This window comes from Carcharodon carcharias, chromosome 3 (genome assembly GCF_017639515.1).
Source record: "Carcharodon carcharias isolate sCarCar2 chromosome 3, sCarCar2.pri, whole genome shotgun sequence".
Taxonomy (NCBI): domain Eukaryota; kingdom Metazoa; phylum Chordata; class Chondrichthyes; order Lamniformes; family Lamnidae; genus Carcharodon; species Carcharodon carcharias.
Window position 1 is genome coordinate 124,063,109 of NC_054469.1, and position 14,031 is coordinate 124,077,139.

Consider the following 14,031-nt stretch of genomic DNA (forward strand, 5'->3'; position numbering starts at 1 on the left):
GGGTGAGTGAGAGTGGTCGAAGGGCAGGTGGGGATCTGAGGAAGCGCATAGAAAGAGAAGGATGGCTGGTATGCAAGTTAAATGAGTGTGAAGAGTGATGGGCTAGAGTAGGCTTGACAAAGCAGAGTGAAGGGATGAGGTGATGTATCTGAATGTGCAAATGCAAACCTTTCCTGACCTTGGTCATTACATCACTTCCTGCACTGAATCCAGTAACATGCAGCTCACTGCATCTGGTGCTGACTTCCAGTGTCACTTCCAGCCACACTGTTCAGCAAACATCTTCTTCCTATTACCCAGGATTGATACTTCCCTTCAATTGCTCAATGTCCCCAGCAGCACACCCAGGAAGGTATGACAGCCTTTGCGCACTCTGATTCCATGCTGTCAGTTCTTACTCTGTTGCTTCAACCTCCAAGTCCATGCAAATTACATCTTTGAATTGGTAAAGGAAAGAAGAACATGTTAACAGCAGTAGAAGGATCTGTGGCCAGAGTACACAAAGCGAAGGTAATTGGTAAAACAGCCAGAGGCAAGAGGAGGATAAGATAAATTAAGATAAATATTAGTTTTTCTGCAGTGAGTTGTTGTGACCTGGTATGCACTATGTGAAAGGATGGTGGAAGTAGTTTCAATAACTTGTAAAAGGGAATTGGATCAACACTTGAAGGGGAGATATTTCCAGGGCAATGGTAAAAGGTTATGGGGATTTGACTAAAAGGCTATTAAAAAAAACAGCACAAGCAGCCAAAGGGCTTCCTTCTGAACTATATCATTGAGTGATTCTATAATTGCAGACAAAAAATTTACTTTCTAATAAATAATTGTCGTGTGCTAGACTCATAGGTAAAATAAGTCATTAACCAGACACACCTCTGCCTAATTGAGAATGGGAGGAAGAGCAAGAAAACAAGTAAAGTAGTAAATGTAGAAACACAATCAAACATCCATAAAAACCAATGCTCTTTACCTTCTTCAGTTGGCAATCAAGGGTGGATCCACTGGTCATTTATTTCGGTAGATATTCCAAAGAGAGACTACTCTGCTGGTTTAACACTATTAAACCCTGAAGTGATTTGGGCTGTGTGGATTTGTACATAACTTGCCTTCATTTCAATTCCAAGTTGAATGTGGGGCCTGTGATAGCATTGGTAATTCAAGTGCCCAGAATGCTCCACAGCATTGCCTTCTTGGTGGGTAGTTATGTGTATTTCTTGACTCCCTTTGTTCTCCTGCTGTCTTTTAAATCAGATGAAGGATAAATATTAAGACATTCCTGGGGGAAAGAGAAAAGTATTGCTGTGATTTAATCAGCAGAAGCTAATGATTCTTCTAGATTTCACTTGTGGACCTCCACCATCAGCAGTACTAAACTCAATAAGGCACAGATGCTTTGCAAGTTCAACATGTTTAAGCTTTATCCCACACAGCTGAGGATTAAGGCTCACAGAGAGATTGATAATTGTCATTTGGCCAAGGGAAGCTGTGAATTTGTAGCAAAACCTCTAGAGAAAGAGCACATAAGAGCAGTCATGGGTGAGAATGTAACTATGCGAGGAATGCAATTTACTTGTACAAGAACCATGATAAGATCCACTATCAGTTTGCTCTGAAAGATGTCTTAATTCAGTAAGGTTGATGTTTTGATATTGACTGACAATTTACAAATTTACTGAAAATCTGGCGAAGATTGCAAAGCACTAATTAACATTGAGGCCTGGAGAATTCTTAATTTCAATATTTAAATTATTAAGAATCAGTATCCATGGAGATCATGACCTTTGAGGGGAGTCTTTAATTCTGAGACACAGCAAGCAAGATGGCATTCAAGTATGATATATCATTACTTGTCTTTTGTATCTGGGCTATAATACTGCTCAAAACTGTGGAGACTATTTCATTAATAGACTAGATTATGGCTTCCAATCAAGTGATTGTCCCAGTTGGGAAAGTCATTTTAAATTTTAAAAAAATTAGATAAGGAATCCTGGGAACAATTCCTGTAACTTGTTCTTTAATAAACTCCCAGCAAAAGCCATTGTTGTGTTAATTTGTGTCAATGAAAGGTAATATGGGAGAAGAGCAGAAAGTAGAGATAAATGTTTTGAGCTTCTGCTTGATTGCCTTTGAACCATTTACGGACAGCTCTTGCTCAGGAACTTACCCGAGTACATGAAAGGGAAAATGGCACATGAGGAAGGAAATTCTCCTACATGCTCTCAGCTAACATTGGGTGTGATCACAACAGAAAGATATGGAAAATTCAATCTCCAGTGTGGATACCCATGATCCTGGGGAGGGCTTCCCTATTTATGACTGAAAATAGCATTAGGGCCTTCATAACATGGATTGCAGTGGTTAAGAAGGCAGCAATGCAATTAGGGATGGACAATAAATTCTGGTCTAGCTAGCAATGCTCACACCTCATGACAGGATAAAAAAAGCTATATCATAGGACCCTGATATACTTGGTCTAATAAGGCACCACCTATTTTTCATAGTGCCTGGACCATGCATTTCAAGGTCCCATGAAGATCGCAGCAGCCTGAATACCATCTGGATCGAGGCCAAAGCTACTAAGCTCCAAATTTCTTGGAAGAAAGGAGTTGAAAATGAACCCTATTGTAACTGTTCTTAATTATGAGACGTTTGCATCTGACCCTTGTAAATTAAAGTAAAACATAAATGGGTTATTTTAGTACTTCCAAGAAAATAGTGCAGACTAAACTAAAAGGGTGCAAGAGTGAAAAAAACACCAGGGCCAGATTAAATTTATCCAAGAGCACTGAGAGAACCGGTTGTGCATATTTGTGATTTCCAGTGAATGTTTTCCATAAGTCATGGAGAATTTGGGAAGAGCTGAATGTTTGAAGGAAGGTATAAGGTGGTGCCCTTTTTAAAAAATAATTAAACCATAAATTGACAACTGTAAACAGGTGAGCTGAACTTCAGTAGTAGGGAAGTTATCATAATTGATTAACCAGGATACTTGGGCTTGAGAGGGAATATAACTTTAGAAAATAGAGGTCAGGCTTTGTCTTGAGCTTGTCACGAGAATATTTGGTAATGTGCAACATTAGTGAGGGGCTCTGTGCTAAAATTAAATTCCAAGGGGATATTAAGGGATGGATTGCAAATTGGTTAAAGAATCATAGGCCAAGTGCGGTTTTCAATATGCCTGCTTCCCAATGGACTCAATTAGTAGGATGCCCCACGATGTGGGAGCTTTCCTGTTTATTAAATTTATTAATAATCTGAAACAGAATATAAACAATACAGTTGGATAAATTAAAAAAAAAAACAATATCACAGGACTCTGATATACTTGATCTAATAAGGCACCACCTATTTTTCATAGTGCCTGGACAAAGATTATGAGTTTCCAAATAAAAAATAAATAAATCTGTGGATGATTGTAAGTTGTGCAGCAGAGTCAGAGTGCAACAACTGGCTTTAGGTAAATTGGGTAAGTTGGCTCAAGATAGGAAAAATGTCTCTCAATGGAGATAGGTGTGCAGTTATACGCATAGGTGTGTTAATTCAAGTATTAAGAATAAAATGTGTTGATGTGGGTTAAACGAAAGAGAGATATGCAGTGGTCATTGATTGTTAAAGGTTTCAGAATGGTGTCATTTAGATGGCCATAGCCAAAGCAACTAGAGTTTTGTACTGTATTGTCTGAACTGTTCCTCATGAAAGTAGGATCAGAAATAATTAGGTCATATAAAGATTTGGTGAGACCTTAACTGGAGTATTCCTTACTATTTTTGCTCTCTTTACCTCAAGAAAGATATTTCAGCAGCAAAATTAATCTCTGTTGCACTCAGAGAACAGCCGATGCCAATTTAGTGAGGGTATTAGCACAGGTGTTAATGTAGACTGGAAGTATGCAAAATGGGAAGATTGTGGCATCAAATTAGGCAATTTCAACCATACCACTCCAGCTAATGTCCTTTATTGAATACACATAGATGTATATACATTGAACAGCAGGAAGAACGCATACCAGCACTATTTAAAGGGATCATTAACTACTTTCAGTTTAGTAGCTAATTTATTTCTACTGGCTCTATGTTTTAGAAGACTGTGCATTTTCTACTGCTGTTGGCGAAGACAACCTAAGGAAAAGATTTTTGTCCAGCAAATGGTTGGGATCTGCAATGTACTGCCTGAAAGGGTAGTGGAGGCAGATTCAATCTAGTCTTTCAAAGGAGGAAAAAAATCATGGCTATTTAAAAAGGCCAGGGCAGCGGGATTAGTTAAATGGATCTTGCAGAGAGCTGACATGGGCTCAAATGGCTGAATGGTCTCCTTCCAGGCTTTAACCATTCTATAATGCTATGATTCTAAGTTGACAGGGAGCTGTACTGTATGTGGGGGAGGCCTTGGTTTTGACTGCAAGGTTTCTGGTTAGTCCACCTGCTCCCCACGGATGCTGTAGTTTCCATCCCCCTCAACCTGCAGCATGGAAGGGAGTTTGAGCAGCAGCAGCACAGAAGGAGACAAGCTGCTGGAAGATGGAGGAGGGGGAGAAGGGGTTTCAGCAGGGGCTTGATCCAACCCAAGTTCTCAAAGAGCATTTCTTTTTACCTCTGCTGTCACTAGTAACGTTTGACTACTGTCAAGCGAAATTCTTCCCTTGAATTTGCTGAAAAGCAGAGGAAAGTTGTCCTTGGCACTATTAGGCCCCTTTCTTTCAAATTTCATTGCTTGTAAGCAAGTTGAAACAAAAGTCAAAGTTGATGGCATCATCTTATATGTGTCAGGCCTGTTATATAGCACAGCAGCATGTTGTAACCTCTCAGTGAGACCCAAGTGTGCATCATGGGGAGAGGAGGAGGGATTTTAAAAGTTCTTAACAAGTTTTCATTTTCAGTCCTGCTCTCAGTGATTAACATTGTCTTCTAAAAAAGCAACAATGTCCCACATAAACTTCACCCTTTGAGGAATGACAACTACTATGTAAAGAGAAAATCATTGATTACTTTCTTTGACTGTCTTGAGGAAGACCAGGGCTAGAAATTCAGAAGATTTGGGGGATCTACATTGTTTCTATGATGTTCACTTTTAGTTTCTCTCCTGGGACTACAGTTAGCTAATTTCAAGATTACACTACACTTATTTAGGTAACCCAAACAACACACAGTTTGTGGGAATACAACAATCATGCACAGTAGTGAAAGCGACAAATTTGTGGAGCAGCGATTTCCTTACCTAATTTGTTATTCAAACTACATGTTCCTGGCTTGGCTCAACAGTTCAATGCTCCTTTAGTCTCTGACTTTCTGTTCACAGAAATTCATTTTCATGTCTTAGCCTTTCTGCTTCACCCAATGCTCCTGACAGGGTCGAGTGTGTGTTCACCTTTTGTCAGCAGTTGCATAAAATACCCACCAGACAAGGTTTGATGGTTCAGCTCTGGCATGTAGGGAGTTAGGAGTTGGGATGTTGTTACTAGCCACCTCTTACCTGTAACCCACCCATTTTAGCTGGAAGAAAAAGCTATGTCTGTGACAGCGATAAGTATAAAGATGGTGCCAGTCGCTATAAAAACACACTTCAAAGTACAATTGTTACAGGATTTATTTCTTCACTTGTCACTGGGTCAAAAGCCTGGAACTACCTAATAGCACTGTGGTTGGACCTACATCACATGGACTGCAGTGGTTCAAGAAGGCAGCTCACCACCACCTTCTCGAGGGCAATTAGGGATGGGCAATAAATGCTGACCTAGCCAGAGGCGCCCACATCCCATGGCTGAATAAAAAAATATTCCATCTCTAAGGAACAAACTAAATAAGGATTGAGGAAATAATTGTGGAAACATAGGGCGGAATTTTCCGAGCCCGCTGGCGTTGGGCGTGATTGGTGATGTGCATGGAAAATATGGTGGGACCCACTTCACGACAGTGTGAAGGCAGGTCACGATCTTCTGCTCAGCCCGCTGACGGCAGGCCGTGTTTCCTGCCATCGGTCAGCGGCGAGGCAATTGTAATACCTTCGCATATAATTAAAAGGCCATCTCGCCAGGCTCTTGGAACCCCGCTGTATCATCCGTCCACATTGGCAGGAAAGCAGGACAACGTGTTTCACAACAGCACACAGGAGGCTTGCACTTGGCGGCCTTCACTTTGGGGGAACTGAAGTGACTGAGCAGCAGCGTTCTCTACAGCTCGCCTGTTGTTTACAGGCTCAGGGGCACCAGGGGCGGGGCAAACTGATGCCTGGCCCCGCGGGCAACTGCTGAGGGGTGGGGGGTGTCTGGGGGAAAGTGCTGCCCTGGCATCCCGTACACAGGCAACTGAGGTGTGAGGCAGGGTAAGTGAGGGAAGTGGCCACACATTAGGGACACCTGTATAAACTGACCATGCCTCTGCAACTAAGACAGATCAGGTGCAGCCACAATGATATGATTGGGGTCAGGCTCCTAGCCTGCCCGCACCTGATGCAAGCATTGTGGAGGCACCAAAGGGCCAACAAGCACTCCATACCTTATTCCACCTGCCCCACACCATCTCTCCCCCTAACTCCCCCGGCACAGACATCGAGTCTGCCACCACTTCATTGGACTGTGGAGCAGTTGGACTGCACAATTTGTACAATCTCCTTGCCAATGCTGGCCTTGTGGCAGTCACTGCTGGAGGCGCTCACAGCCCCTTGAAATCTCAGCATCCTAGGTTAGACCAGTGTCCCCATGTCGCAGGTTGACAGGTCAGCCATGCAGCGCATTCATCTCTGGCCATCAGAGGGGTGACCAGCACTCCCCGGGAAGCGTTAAGGGGCGGTCACACAGGGCCAGGAAAGGGCTACGTACAGCCATGATAACCATGTCACTGTCTTTTTCATGCTGCAGGAAGACCACGTCAGGATCATGGATCTTGGTGACCTAGCTGTGTGCCTGATGGCCTACAGACACCGTAGAAGACAGAGGAGAGAGTGACTGAGGCTCCTGGCTGTGCAAAGGCAGGAGCAGCAATCTCATGAAGAAGGGGAAGCAGGGGCTCCAGCACACGCTGCCCAAGAGCGACAGCGAGCCATGGCTGGTCGGCACCTAGCGACATCCAGGGTCTATGGACACTACCTGCCATTCCTGCAGATGACTGAGAACCAGTGTCGCTGAAGACTGTGCATGGTAGGCCTGGCACTTACTGCAGGACTTGTCGCCAAGGAGGGCATCCACTGCCAATGGCAGTGAAAGTGACCACGAGGCTCAATGTCTATGCCACGGCTCCTTTCAGGACTCCATTGGTGACCACTGTGGGATTTCATAATCCGCCACCCACAAATGTACCCATGAGTTCACGGATGCCATTTTCTCCATGGCACACAACTATGTGCATTTCGCCCAGGACCAGGACAACCAGGATGCAAGGGCCATTGGATTCGCCCTGATCTCGGGATTCCCACAGATTGACTGCACTCATGTGGCACTCAGGTCTCTGTCGCTACACTCAGTGAACTTCATCAACTGCAAGGGCTTCCACCCACTGAACGTGCAGCTGGTATGTGACCACCAGAAACGCATTCTTCAGGTATGTGCACGGTTTCCAGGGAGTGTGCACGATGCCAATATCCTGAGTCGCTCGCAGATCCCTGATGTCTTCCAGGGTCCACAGAGGCTGCAGGGTTGGCTCCTTGGGGACAAGGGCTACCCACAGAGGCTGTGGCTGATGACACCCATGCGGCGGCCTCAGACTGCAGCAGAGTGACGCTTTGATGAGGCTCAAGTAGCAACTCACAACTTGGTGGAGCAGACCATCGGGATGCTGAAGATGCTGTTCCAGTGCCTGGACCGGTCTGGTGGAGCCCTGCAATACAGTCCACAGAGGGTGTCACGCATCACCATTATCTGCTGCACCTTTCACAACCTGGCGCTGCAACAGGGAGCAGAGCTGGCTAAGGAGGAGATAGAGGAGCTGGACATCTTCTGCAATGAGGAGGATGCTGTTGAGGATGAGGCTCTCGTGCTGGCTAGATGAGGCAGGCACACTCGGGAGGCCCTCATAGCTGTCAGATTTGTGGAGGGCGATGACAACATGCAGTGAGGTGTCCCTGTAGATCCTCACATCACAGTTGTGAATGTTTGACTCCAGTCTGGCTTATCACAGCTCCAATACCCTCTGTGAGAATGCTTCTGTCATGAAGATACAGTGGAGGCCCTAATAGTTGCTTGATCACAGGAGGTTGATGACAACATGCAGCGAGGTCACTCCATAGATCTTCACATGGCCTCTGAGAATTTCTGACTCCTGTCTGGTCGTGGGCAGCTCGCTTGTGCTCCACGATCAGGGCCATCTCAGAGACGCATCTATGAAACTTTAGATGCATCTGATGCTGTGTCCACCTTCAGCACCTCAGCCCTTCAGGAGCTGATGCACAGCATCACTGGTCGCAGATGCTGACATGATGAGGGCCAACCCCACCTTAACGGAGCACAAAGAGAGTATGAGAGAACTCTGTGGCGCCTGCCCACTACATTCTGGCGGCAATGACCAGCACAGCTGAAGTGCAGGCATCAGTAATGTCCCCAGGAAATGTGAGGCTGGACCATCACTGTGGTCTGAAGGCCACACAGAGCTCGGGAAAGAGGCCTTTTATCTTGTGCAGAATGGTTTCACATCTGAGTGACAAGAACACTGCTCATCAGAACCACAGGCAGGGAGACATTCTTGGGAGTTTATTGACAATAGTGAACATTATGTACAAGTGATTCATACTCATGCCCAGGCTGTGCAATTAATTCTCCTTAACTTCCCCGACCCTGCCATTACATCTTGGAGCTCCCTGGACATCCACAGTGGAGGTGGAGGCAGCCTACTGATTGCGACACCCTGTCTGTGATGACTTTGGCAGGCGTCCTCTTAATGGCTGAGACCTGGAGGGCCCCGGCCTGCTTTTGGAGTCCTGCTGTGTAGTAGCGGCCACCACCTCAGCCTGTGATGCTGGATCTGAGGAGGTCACAGGAAGAGGGGAGTCAGATGGGCTGGACACTCCCCGAGGCACCTGGATGGATAGCCCTGGAGCGTGCACTTGCTGATCTTCCTCCCTATGGGTGTCCGATGGCTCCTGACTGTTTCCTTGAGGAGAAGGGGTAGCTGGAGTGAGATCGAGCTGCCCAGCACCCCTCTCACCTACACACTGGTGGAGGCCAATTATGGCATCAGTGATGGAATTCAGCCCATGCAGCAGTGCAGGACCAATGTCCTGGACAAAGCTCTCCATGGTGGCTGGCATCCTGCCAGTGTTGACCTCAGTGCATTGGCATGTCGGCGCTATCACCTCAGAGTGAAGGCAGACAGATTCCTTCATTGTGCCTTGCAACCTGAGGAGTGCAGCAGACATCCCTTCCTACTGTTCCTGAGCTTGCCTTTGCAGCTCCAGCAACTATGACATGACCGAGTCCAGAGGCTTGTCATCTGACTCGGACTCAGCAGCTTTCTGGCCTCCAGCAGCTCTCCAAGTGCCGGGGACCTGGGAAATCCCTGACTCTGTCTGCTGTGGATCAGCAAGTGCGATGTGCTCACCAGATAGTGATCCCGAGGCTACTCTAAAGCTAGTTCCCACCAAGGTGTGTGTCTCTGTGCTGGTGGAGGGTGTGGGTGAGCGCTGTGATGGGACTTCAGAGAGGGTGCCTTCAGATTCCTCTTCGGGGGTTTCTTCAGATCTTGCTTGGAGGCTCTGGGCCGTGGACTCCGTCTGCTGCTTCCCAAATGTACCTGCGAAAGCAAGGGGAGATAATTAGTACATGGCAGTGGCTTGTGAAAGAGGACACATCACTCACAGCATGTTTGTCTGATGGATGTTGCACTGCTGGATCCTCACTTGGTAGAGCAGCTTCGACCTCACCGGCAGCACTGGACCAGCCCCAGTCATCACCAGCCAGCTGGATGGCTCTGGTTTCAAATTCTGTAGAACTTTGAATTCTGGTAACCCTCCGCCTGTCTGCGACCTTTCCCTCCTGTTGTGAGCCAGTTTGTCCTGCATGGATAGAGACAGGGGAGAGTGTAGCAAGACACCTGCTGGGCCAGATGATAAGAATGCCTGGGCTGTGTGGGTGGTGAGTGATACCATGGATGGTATTAAGACAATGATGGTGCATGAGAAGGAATGAATGGTGATATCCCTTGCACTGACAATGAGTGAAGGTCCTGTGGATGTGTGATGGGTTTGTGAGTGTATGAGTTGGGAGTGATGAAAAGAATGACTTACCCTGGTGGAACAGAGGAGATCATTCATCCTTTTCCGGCACTGGGTAACTGTCTTCTTCTGAAGGGCGTTGGCGCTAACCACCGCTGCCACCGCCTCTCAAGCTGGGCTGGTGACATTGCTACCCACCCTACGGCCAGGGCGGGGGGAACAGCACATCCCGGTGGGCCTCCGTGGCACCTGGTGGTTGCTCATGGGACCCGTCATTGAAGCGCGGGGCTACTGTCTTTTTGCTTTTGCTCGCCATGTCTCCCAGGCAGCGGTGGCAATGAGCACTTTGCTGGCAGCTGCCTTTTAAAGATAGCGGCCAGCATGACGCAACGGCGGGGTGATGGCGAGCGGGCGAATGAGAGCCCGCCCACCATGGAAACGGCGTGTTTCATGGGAGTGAATATATAATGAGGCAGGCTTGGGAAGATACGGTATGAAGACCCACCATTTTTATCGGTGGGTAGGACTCCATTTTACCTGCTTGCTACCGCACTGAGTGTAATTCTGGGAAAATTCAGCCCATAATTTTGAAACCAGTTTTGACTAGTTTTACATCTTTTTTTCCTGAAAGGCTTCTAGGCCTATTCAATATCCTAATTTTATCTGTCACTATATAGGCCTAATTTCTATGTGTAATGATGAAAAAAATCTTACTGCTTACTTTCAAAATTTTGACCAAGAGCTTCTTCCCTCCCCTTCTATTTCAATTAGCACATTACTCTTTCTTTGCGATCATTTTCATTGGACATGGCAGACAATGGCTCAATGCTGGTTAGCTGTTTGTCGGTCTAGAACACCAAACACAACTTTATGCCTCTTTTTCGTTGTTTCTGGCAGGGCTATTGAATGGCTGGCAGAAGCAAGCAGGTCAATTATATCAAGAAGAGACAACATAATGGACGATAATAGAGCGTGACAGTTACCTGCTGAGGGGTGAAAGTGTGGGAAGGCGAAAATCTTTGTGACAGGTTTTATGATCTGTAATGAAATACAGATGCTTATAGATCATTTTAAGTGATTGAAATTATTAGACTTGAAACATTGGGCCTGAACTTCCATGGAGTGGCAATCAGAGTTGGATTGCCACTTCACTCCTACTTTCTTACCTGAAATTTATTTTTTTCGATCTTATCTCACCCATCCTTCTCACTCAAGCCGTGTTAAATCCAGGCAGTGCAGCACACTCCAGAGGCCTTCAGTCAAGCACTGCAAAGTTAGATGTAAGGACGCCATGCCACCTTTTTTACTGCATTAAAAACAAGGTAGGTTAAAGATCCAGCCAAGTTTAAAGGTACTTCACAGGCCAGGGAGAAGATAAGTGTCTAAGGTGAGGGAGCAGGATTTCGGCAGTGTTGGTGGGGCGGAGGATGCGGGGAATGGGTCAGGTCAAGCTTTGGGGGATGGTAGGTGGGTTGGATCAGGCTGGGCCTCATAGGAGGGGGAGTCGGGTGGGGCCGTGAAAGTGAGCCAGGTTGGGCTGGGCCTTGTGGGCCTCGGGTTGGGGGTTGGTGGTGTCCTGCATCAGGTTAGCCTCGGTGGGGAGAGGATTGTCACATGTCAGGTCGGGCCTCAGGGGTAGGTGAGTTGGGTCAGGCCTCCGAGGGGATGGGTGGGTCAAGTCGGGCCAGGCCTCCAGGGGTGGGGTTGGGTCAGGTTGAACATTGGGGCTTGGAATGGAGTGAGTCGGAAGCCGAGTCTGGGCTGGGGGAGTGCGGTAAGAGGCAGGATTCGGGCCTTGGGGAGTGGCTAGGAAGAGTGTTCATGGGGAGGGGGAGCAGTTTCATGTGGTTGAGGGAATCCCATAGGGCGGGGAACACCATGAGGTTGGAGAGACCCTGTAGGGGGCATTGTTGATGAGTGGGAGTAGTCCCATGGCGTAAGGGGCAGTTGGGAGTTGGGCGAGTCCTGGGGAGGTGGGGGGGTAGTTGGAGAGTTGGGTGAATCCCCTGGGGTTTTGAGGTGAGTCACGTGGGAGTTGGGGTTGAGTGGCCGGAGTCCCGTTGGGAGTCAGTGTGGGTATGTACAATAGTTACGCAGCAGTTAGAAGCGGTTTTAATTCTTCTAACTTTTTCTGGATAACTATTGATGTAACACAGTCAGAACTATCCTTAGTTTGCCATTTAAATGGCATTTTCAGATGGTTCCCAGTGCAAGGCAATTGCCCATAGGAAGTTTGCACTTCCCAGGCAATTGCCGTACAATCCTTACCTGAGACACCCTCCAGGCAGTGTGGTTCCCCAGTGCATCTTTGAGGTAGCCCCTGTTGTAGGGTGGCTGAGTTGTACTATTTATGATAGAGTTGTTCAGGAGGCACTTCTTGGGTGGAAATTTTAAGTTTATTTATCATATACTCAGCAGCAACTACACGTGTGCTTTCAACACCAACTCTACCTCTACAATGACTCTTGAGGTAGCCCGAACTACTCTCCTATTGGTTACTATAGATCATGTGATCTTGCCTATCATGTATTACTCTTAAAGGTACATTACACACTAAATAAGACCATAATTACTACATCTCCATACACACTGCCCTGGAACTCAGAAGTCACGTTAGTTTTCCTTATGTTTATTTTCTTATTTTATGAACTCATATAGGTTTCAGTCATTCTCTCCATATTTAACCCTCCCACAATCATGCATGTTATTTTCTCCCTCTTTCAAGATTCACCAATCAGTTTTCTTTATTTTAAGCTCTTCCTGCTCAATCAGATTCTCCATGTATTTCAAATCTTCACAATTTTCATTCATCCATTACTTTGTGCGGCTCAGTTTTTATGACGAGAAGTGAATGTGCTGTAAGAGTGTTGTTTTTTAAACAAGTGTTTCTAAGAAGCTAATTGGACTGAAATTTCATAGAATATAAAGAGATAAATTGAAATTGGGAAGTTGTTTATGAAACAAAATTTAGCTTTCAGTTTTTGAGAATAAAGGAATAACACCAGGATAAGTGTGGAAATCAAAGTGAGTCAAGTGTATCGAGAGGAAAACCCCTTTTCCAGCGTTCATGGCAGCAAATGGATCAATATCATGAAAATTAATATCTCTGCCAATTCATCCCCAATGCTTAAAATTGTTAAATCAACCAATCAACACTCAGCTAGCCAGACAGCATTTGTGCAGAAATCTGTCAATCTTTTCGGTGTAGACCCTTCCTCAGGACAAGGAAGGTTTGAGGAATTGTCTCAATGAACTTTTGTCTCTGCCACAGATGTTGCTTGATCCCACTGAGTTTTTCCTGCATTGTTTGTCTCTTTTTCAAGAATAATTACTTTTTCTCAAAACCTGGGGCAGAACTTTACATTTGGCGTGCGGTTGCGCGCCCGACACGCCGGAATGTAAAATGATGCATGACGTCATTGTGAAATCACACGATATTTCATTCAGCAGGCATGCACCGGGCTCAGCTGCACGCCTGCCAATAATTGATGGGCCTATTAAGGCCCCTAGACAGGTAATTAACGTGAATTTTATGCTGCCCGTTGAACCTTACAGTTGGTGGGGGGACGAAAAGGCCAAGCGGCCTTTACGTTTTTTAGGTTATTAAAGATTAAATAAAAAGTTTCATTTGAAATTAAAAACATGTCCCATCTTATGTGACACAGTCACTTGAGGGGGCATGTTTCATTGAATTTTTACTATCTTTATTAATTTTTTCATAAAGCGCTTCAATCTCCCTGAAGCAGCTCCGTGCCTCAGGAAGATTGAAGCGCTCTTTCGCGCACATGCACAAACTACACACTCGTCCTGGCTCTCCCTCCTCTCCAATCCACACAGGCAGTGCTCAGAGCCGTCACTCGCGATCCACACAGGGCAGGCCTTAATTGGTATGAA